Source organism: Dermacentor silvarum, chromosome 8 (genome assembly GCF_013339745.2).
Source record: "Dermacentor silvarum isolate Dsil-2018 chromosome 8, BIME_Dsil_1.4, whole genome shotgun sequence".
Lineage (NCBI taxonomy): Eukaryota > Metazoa > Arthropoda > Arachnida > Ixodida > Ixodidae > Dermacentor > Dermacentor silvarum.
Window position 1 is genome coordinate 98,957,384 of NC_051161.1, and position 8,677 is coordinate 98,966,060.

Below are 8,677 nucleotides of genomic sequence, written 5' to 3' on the forward strand. Positions count from 1 at the left end.
TTTTCTCCTGCCCAAGTGATATTCCGGGTGCATGTTACGCGGAACAGGGGCCACCATTATTTGCTTGTGTAGGGATTTGAGGAGTACTTGTTCATTGTTGGTTGTCGCCACGGGGTATTCCAACCTTCGAAGAGTTGCTCTGCCTGCTCTAGTGAGGTTGAGGCGTGTGATTTGCGCATGTCGGTGTGCTTCAGTTCTTCTAAGGTGTTGTGGATATCCAGGGATAGAAGTTTCGTTGTTCCAGTGCCCGGAGGAAGGTTGAGGGCTTGCGTGTACGCTTTCCGCAGTAACGCATTTATTTCGGCTTTTTCTGTTGATGTTCAGGTCCTAGTCCAAATGTGAGAAATCTGTTTCGGAGAACAACAGAGCTTGTCTGTGAGTGAAGCTGGAGTAGTCTAGTTAAAGAGTGAAAATGAGGCATTGTTACCTGTAGTATGGGCAGCCTACAAGCCTCCAAAATAAATCCTTACAAGTGTTCTAGAGAAACGCATTCTCATATTTGCGCGGCTTCATAGATGTGAACAATTTTGTGGTTAGAGGTTCTGCCACTGATATGTAAGTGCTGGGTAAATATGGAGTGACCACTCTTTTTGGGACACTGGACCCCAAAAAGAGTGATCAAAAAGAGCAGTAATCGTACAAGATTAGTGCGATTACGCGAGAATAGTCACTCGGTGCAAAGCTCACAAGGTTATGCATTGATTATATCATTACACAGCAAGAACTTATGAGTGTAATAAATAAAAAGTTGCGGACCACTGCCACACTGTAGTAATCACACTAATCAATAAACTGGGAGAAGGTAATAATAAATGGTTAGGGATAATAGGCATCGGCAAAGAAGACAGGCTTAAACAGAATTTTATTTGTGACTGAATAATGACATTCGATGACATTCAATCAATTCAATATAACTTAATAGGCTGCAGTATAATAACGGGATGTATCAAAAGCAAACGCAATCAAAAGAAAAAAAAGCCTTGGATTACGTGAGTAACACGCCTAGGTCAGCTAAAGCAGAGTTTATGGCTCAACAGGGAAACAAACCAATCAGGTACGATTCTCAAAGAAGAGTACAGAGAGGTGAGGCCATCATAAGGTGTACGTGCAGTTTTTATTATCAGAAACATTTACACATTGCAGTGAAGATTGAGGTAAGTTCCCGGAAATAGTTCTTGAATCGGCCGAAAGCCAAAGTAAGAAAAAGTTGATGAGATAATTAGTAACTTCATTTTCAGGAACCGACCTGAAACCGAATAGCTGGAACCGAATAGCTGATAAAGAAAGCCAAATATTATCAGTAAAATTAAATGTACCTCTGAGCACAGTTTTTAGGGCCACGGCTGTTTGACGTTAACTTCAATGGCCTCAGTCGACATTAAATTGAATTCTACGCTACCTCCACACGTGGATTAAACTGCACCCATTTTGTCAAAGTGTAACGTTGTTATTACTTCATGGAAAAAGACATAAACTCAGCTCAGCATAAAAATTTCACATAATAATCAACAAAGAAAACACGCAGCTAGTGTGCTTCCGCAGCTTCCACAGAAAGGTTGAGTATGTAAAAAATGTTTCAATAATCATAGTCAAACCACCCGTAATGGCACCTGTTGGAGCACGTGGAAAATAATTGCTTGCTGCACCACGAAAGTAAAATGTTTAGAGATGTACTTTGGTGAAAAAGCTTTTTGTGAAGAGATCACATTTATCACTTATGCGCCCCTAAGAAAAGTGTAGTACAATATGTAGGAAATGAGCTGGGCAGTGTACTCGAACTTGAGAAGAAAAGAAAACAAAGTCTGCAATCCGGCATCATTCAGACTGTACCAAAATGATAGCGTTAAAATTGAAACAGTTTTCTATATTTCACATGGGACACAAATGAACACGAAATGGTCGCAGGTCTGAAGATGAAAACTTGGATATTCCGAACACATCATTACACTGTGGCAGTATTTTGTATAATCACTATTGTTGATGAACGTTAAGATATACAAGAAAAAAATCATGACCGGCCGAGCATCGTTACCCAATCTGCGTAAACAAAAAAGTGCTAAAATAGAACCATTTCGGAAGATTAAAAAGTAATTACTAATAGAGAAAAAAAGACCCGATTGTTCTTTATTACACTTTTTGCGTGACGTTAGAACATGCGAAAGAAACTCTTCAAAATGGGGCACAACTGTAGAGATCTAAGTGAGGTTGCAAATTGTGCAATAAAGAGGGCCATAAGCGGGTAGGCAGCACACAAGACTTTATTGTAGAGGTTTGGACTACAATATTTTTTGCTGGTGGGCTAGTTGGTGATTCATGCTTAGTTACAATGTTACAACCCATATTCACAAGAAAAAACTAAGAAAGGACAGGACACTGCGCTGTCCTGTCATTTCTTGGATTTTTTCTGCGCGTATGTGGAGCTGTAACAATGTTAGCAAGAATAAACAAAGCGGTTTCAAGTGGGGATAAACTCAGCCCCGAAACAACCAGGGTCCCGTTACACACGCCTGCTTGGTGGGGGCACCTTTCAGTCAAATATGCAAAGATTAGCCGCAGGAAGCGCGGCAGTCGATCAAGCAGCGATCGTGAAGCTCGAGCAGCGCTGCAGCAGCCTCGTACTCCCGCTCGCTGTACTGGCCCACGACTGCTGCGTGCGCCATCTGTTCTTGCGCCAGGACAGCTTGGTGCTCTTTGTTCTTTTCAGCGACATTCTGGCGGCCAAGGCATCGCGCTGACACCATGTGACGTTGGTAGTTGCTAACATATAGCGTGAAGTAGTTGCAGTCCTGGCACGCAAACTTGAACTGTCCATTGTGGGACCCTTGGACATGCCTGCGAGGGTGACAGCAATGAGAACGGTGCAAGGGGTTTTGAGTCAATAAGGTCAAGTGGCTGTAAATGGCTTCTCGATATTAGCCCAGTGGAGGTGCATTGTTGCAATACAAAAGAAAGCGGCTACTCGTAAACAGGGCGCTAAACTTGCAGGCTTTAGTGTAAATCACATATATGTTGCCCTAGCTGTCATGTACACACATTTAAAAATATGTAACTGCCACACAGTAGGACACAGCCAAGGTAATGTTGTTGGCGTTGTTTGGAAATACTCCGCTTATTTATTTTTTGCATTTTGCCTAATTGCATAAATATACCTAATTGATTATTCAACTTCTTCAATATTAAAATGAGACAAAAATGTCCATGAGAAAATTGCAGATCACCATGAAAAAACACCGGGTACAGCTTTCCGTTGCTTTATACGTGCTACAAAAAGTGCTTTTCCGAGCATGAAAGAAGGCCAGGAATACACGGAGAGTGCCTCGAGCGGCCAGTCACGTGGCACGTCCATTGCCGACAATGCGCAGACACATGCGCAGACAATGCAACTGTAAGCCACGGCCTAAGAAGACAGCTATTTCGTTCAGGCACACTGATATTATATCCACGAGATTAGTCGGGGAGGCAGCCCACATAGAGCAGAAGGGCGAGTGGCGTATTAGCAATCCTTCAATCGCGCTTTCTCAGCTGTAATTAGAGTACTTAGATGGCTCGATACGGTAACACATGCCCCGTAACACCGTGTCCAGGTTGTTTTCCTTCGCTTTAATGCGTGATTGCCTGTGTCGCTTATATTCTTTGGTGCGTGTAGCAGTAAACCTAGCGGTGTGTCAGCACTCATCCTGTGTTTTTTCACCATGTCCTTGGTTTTTCGCGCTGTTCCTTTATGGATGTTTATGAACTCGCCCACCTTTCCACTGCAAGACAGAAATGCAGATTTTTGTCCTAAATACGTCTATATAGATTGAGGTGATTGGAAATAGAATTATCCGTCTTCGTGTGCAGCGTGGCTTTTGGTTCCACTTCAATCTTACTGTAACTCCTTCTCGGAGGAGTTGTTTTTTTTTTTTTCAATGAAACTCTTCTTTCGAATTTTCCTATGCTGCTGCTGCTGCTGTCTTGCACGCTGTGTCGGGGGGGAGGGGGGGGGGGGTCAAAGCGTGGATCTACATGGAGGGAGCCTGGCAGACAAGAAAGGCTAAGCACGAAACATGTTTCGACCTTCCCATCGCGCGGAATGTACACAATACCCTCTGGTGCTCCGTGGGGGTCGTCACATTATCCTCTTGACAGCTGTAATTTTCCGTGATCAACCGCAATATTATTGCAGGAACAGCAACGCCTTACCCTTGTACTAGCGTGAAGTCAGGAGTAGAGGTACATATAATGCTAGAGAAGATACTTAAGCGTACCCTTACAAAAATGGGTTTGACCTTTCAGTCACCCGCGAGTCACCAACCAGTCACCCCAGTCACCTCCCTGTGGACTCGTCCTTCCTGTATACCTAGTCTGCAGATTTTCTGCAGACTCCGTGCAGACAGCCTGCGGACTTGTCTGTATAATGTGTGCACGCCCAGTGCGCGCGTGTGTGTGTATACGTATACGAATATATATATTCCAAACCATGATAGGTTTTATCATTAAAAAACGGTTAGTTTTGCCATTTTTACATTACGAAAACTTTGCCACTGATTACTATAAACAGTCTGACAATTAAATAATATTAATTGAAATGAGGTAATGACTACATAACCTGCATTAAATACAGCAGTGGTACTATGGGTCGATTCACAGCCTGGATTTAAGCATACATGTATACAGGGTGCCACACAACGCTATGCGATCACCGTAAACATGGTCGCTTCTGATGCCAGCCAACAGATGGCGCCACCGGGAGCACGGGAGTGCCGGCAAAATTACAGCTGCTACTATTTTCCCGTCCTCAGCTGTCGGCATGTCGGTACATGTGCGTGCGCTCTGCATTAACGCCGGCCGATGTGTAGTTTATTGGTGTGTACGCTGTGCCGACAGAAAGTGTGGTGCTTTTTCTGTGTATTAATGATCCAAAACCCCTGGGACCGCGTAATGTAGCGTGCAGTATCCTTCGTGTGCTACGCCGATGATTATCGTAGTTAGGCCCGTCGCAGTTTCTTGGTTCCCGGCTCGTGAAAAGCCTAAGGTACTCTCGCTACGCTCGCATCGGATCAGAGTGCACGGAAGAATTTGTTGAAAGTCGTGCTATCACTTGCTACTAGTTGATCCACAATTCTACAGTGCTTACGCTGGATGGGCCGTGCACCGACGGTTCTTGCCGCGGTACCTGTACGATGCCGCGGAACCTGTGACACGAAGGAGCGGTTGCCGAGTACGCCTAAAAGGTAAGTCGGGCGCTTGCGCGAATTCTTGTAGTTCGTGAAGTGTACATTGTTATATTGATCGCAAGATGACTAGTAAAGCGACAAAAAAGATAGATGTGCTTTCCGAATCTTCGTTGTTTTCTGGCAGTGCAGATATTGCATACAGTTTCACGAAATTTGCCCTGAAACGTGTTGATGTTGGCTGAAGCTTTATCGTTTATTTGCTTTTTTTATGAAGTGTGCTAGCGCCGGGGATCATTTGATCTGAATGGGCACAAAATTCAATCAGGAAAAGTTACCGTTTGTGTCCGTAATTTCTCAGCAACAAATATTGTATACGTATTTCTAGAAGTACGTCGATGTGTTGTCTTCACGGTTAACGACTGCGTGAGATGGCACCCGTATGCTTTGTCTGACGCATTGCCAAATTTTAGCTTATATACAAATTGTTCTATTTATAGAATGTCGTCAGACAGCCTGCATTTCTTGTGTTGGATGGCCTGTGTGTTCTCGTGTATTTGTAAACGTTTCTGATTTTACTAAGACGCGAGATTTCGACAGAAATGTTTCTTTTTAATCGGAATTTTTTTTTCTCTCCTCAAAAAAAAAGGGGGGGGGGAGGGTCTGTTCTTTTTCAGCGCATCGTCCTTTGGGACAGTGCTTTGTTGCGCCGCATAAAGAAATTAGGTTTTCGAACGCTTTTCATGTGCTACAGAATTTTCTTCATAGTACAATTCACACTTCACTTACTACAAATCTGCTTTTGAGTGAAGCTTTTGATAGTAGATTCATGTTTGCTGCAGTGCCATTTACATGTTAAATAACCGCCTGTGATGTAATAATCGGACATTTGTACAGCCAGACGCAGCTTCCTGGAGCTGGTTGTACGAGACAATATACCATGATCTTGTTAAATCGCAAGTTTGCAGTTAAAACAGAGATTACAGTAAACTGAATTTTTTTATTGTTTAGGAAAGTCACGATTTTGGTGAGCCAGAGGCATCTCTACACCCCATACGAACCTCCGGCACTTCTGCAACCTGACAACACGGCAAAGCGTCTGATCTGCATGCTGCGACAAGGTGTGTACAAAACGGTCACTGCCACTTACACGAGCTCTAGGTTTTGGTTGGTATAATTCATACCTGGCAACTTTCCTGAGTTGTCCGACAAAAAAGCAGGAGGGACTTTGGTTACCTTTATTGTTACAATTTTTTGTAGACTTCTAACATCCGTGCCTGCACAGATTCTGTATTCTTAATCACATTTCCCTAAGTAGTCAAAATTGTGTATTACATTTTTTTGGTGGTGCGGTGGTTATTGATTCCCATAATACTACAGAGAAAGGGACCTCAGAACAAAAAGCCACAAAAGGTGGTTTAAAAGTGTTCGAAGCCCGGAATTCAACATTCCGTAATACGGCACTCTGGATTCCAATTCATCTGTATTCCGGGTCGTCACTGTTGACTGACCAAAATTCAGCAAATCGTTCAAGCTACGTAACCATTGTTGCCAATATACGGCAAGACATTGTTCCTGATATTGTTTCAGGGTTGTACTTCCCAAGATATCTCCCTAAATTATGTCTCTAAAATTCACTCTCATTCTTTTACAGAATATACATGCAGCAAGTTCAAGTGCGCAGACCTCAAATTGAAGAGGGCATAGGGCTCCATGCTGCAGAAAATGGGGTCCAAGAGCGACTCTTCTTCCATGGAATCAAGTGGCGAGTAGATATTCTGACTCAGTACTTCATCGTTCGTTGTGCTGGGGCAGGCACTGTGACACACAAAGGTAGTGGAAACAAAAACACATGACAAGTGAAGCGCGAACTGTCAACTGAGTTTGGGGAACAAGGAAGAACCTATACCCGAAGCCACTATCATCAGCTGGCTGCAGGTTATATGTGCTAAAAAGGCGGAGATAAGATAATCAGAATGAATCAAAACTGACAAGGCGACCCACTTGAATCATATCGAGCCGATAATATGTTGGAAACTGAGTGACGATGAGGTAGAGCCACAGACGGCTCGCTCACGCAGGCTTCAGCACCAGCCACAACTGTATAAAATGATTCCCATATCTCTCGTCACTTTGCGCTTGCTTCTGAGGAGGATTTCCGTGCTTTGAAAAGATGATGTGCAACCGCATCTCGTGCAGTGCACAGCCAAGTTGCCTGTGCATTTATTAGGCTGGGAGCATATCTGTGATCCCAGAGCTTCTGATTCCAGCACCGCTGCACAACGTAAGCGCCGTTGCATGTGAGCGGTACTTTGTAAATGACTCCCGCTTCGCACGCAACATGTCCCCAATTTTTCATGTGCGAAGAGGCAGTTGTTTATAAGATACTGCTCACATGCTACCATGCTTACGTAGGATAAATGTGCTGGTGCTTGAATAAGAGTCTCGGGGGAGCAGAGATATACTTTCAGCCTAGTAAATGCCCCAGTCAACTTAGCTGCGCACTGTACCAGATGCGGTTACACACCGCCTTTTGAAAGTACGAAAATCCTGTTCAGAAGCAAGCGCACAAAGTGATGAGAGAGATAGGAAAAGCATTGCCGCATGGTTGCGGCTGCTGCTGCAGCCTGCGTGAGTGAGCTATCTGTGTCTCTATCTCATCATCTAACTCAATTTATAACATATCGCCTCTATATAATTCCAGTGGGTCACCTGGTCGGTTCTGATTCATTGTTGTTATCTTTTCTCTGCCATTTTTAGTGCATGTAACATCCAGCTGAACCTAGCGGCTATGAGTATAAATCCTAATTCATTAAGCTAGGCTGACAGTTTGCGCTCCACTTGTGTGTTTTAGCTTCCACTAACTTTGTGTGCCACAGCACAACAAACGATGAAGCTAATGTAGAGCCTTTTTAAGCTTTGCTTACCTTACTCACTACTTCATTCCTTGGAAGATATATTTTTGTTTCGAACCTGGCAGCCATGAAGAAATCACAGACGACGAAAGAGTGCAAAGAATACTTTTGCGTCTGCTATTTCATTGCAGGCGTGCATGCATGTCAGTTCCCGATAGGTGGGCTACACAGATTCTTCTAAATGTCTGCTCATTTTCTGCATCCTGTGACCACAGTCTCGACAGAATTTCTGCAGACATTCTGCATCCTGCGGCTACACAGGCTCTGCAGACTTTCTGCAGAAAGGGTGTACCAATTGCCCGCTGGGAGGTGGACAGGAAGTGACAGAAAGTCTGTCACCTGTCTGCACGTATTCTGCTGCCCGGGTGACTCAGAGTCTGTAAGATTTCTGCAGCAATACTGCAACTTTTTTGTAAGGGTTAGTATGCCTACGTTTAAACGGCTAATAAAACTACTATCCTTACTTTCTATAGCTGTCCACTAATTTTCTATCGCAATCGATGCTTCTCCTTTCATGCGGAACTGCGACTTAATTATGATATAAAACATAGCTCTAATTATGCGCCCATCATTACATGGATTGGTAATCACATTGACGTCTTCAATCAT

At 43.7% G+C, this 8,677-nt stretch overlaps 1 long non-coding RNA gene across 1 annotated transcript; it reads left to right on the forward strand.

The window, feature by feature from the left end:
• Positions 1-4,792: 4,792 nt before the first annotated feature.
• LOC125947543 (uncharacterized) lies at positions 4,793-8,143 on the forward strand. Its single transcript, XR_007468366.1, has 3 exons — positions 4,793-5,213; positions 6,165-6,274; positions 6,808-8,143. It is a non-coding gene; the product is annotated as an uncharacterized LOC125947543 (long non-coding RNA).
• Positions 8,144-8,677: the final 534 nt, after the last annotated feature.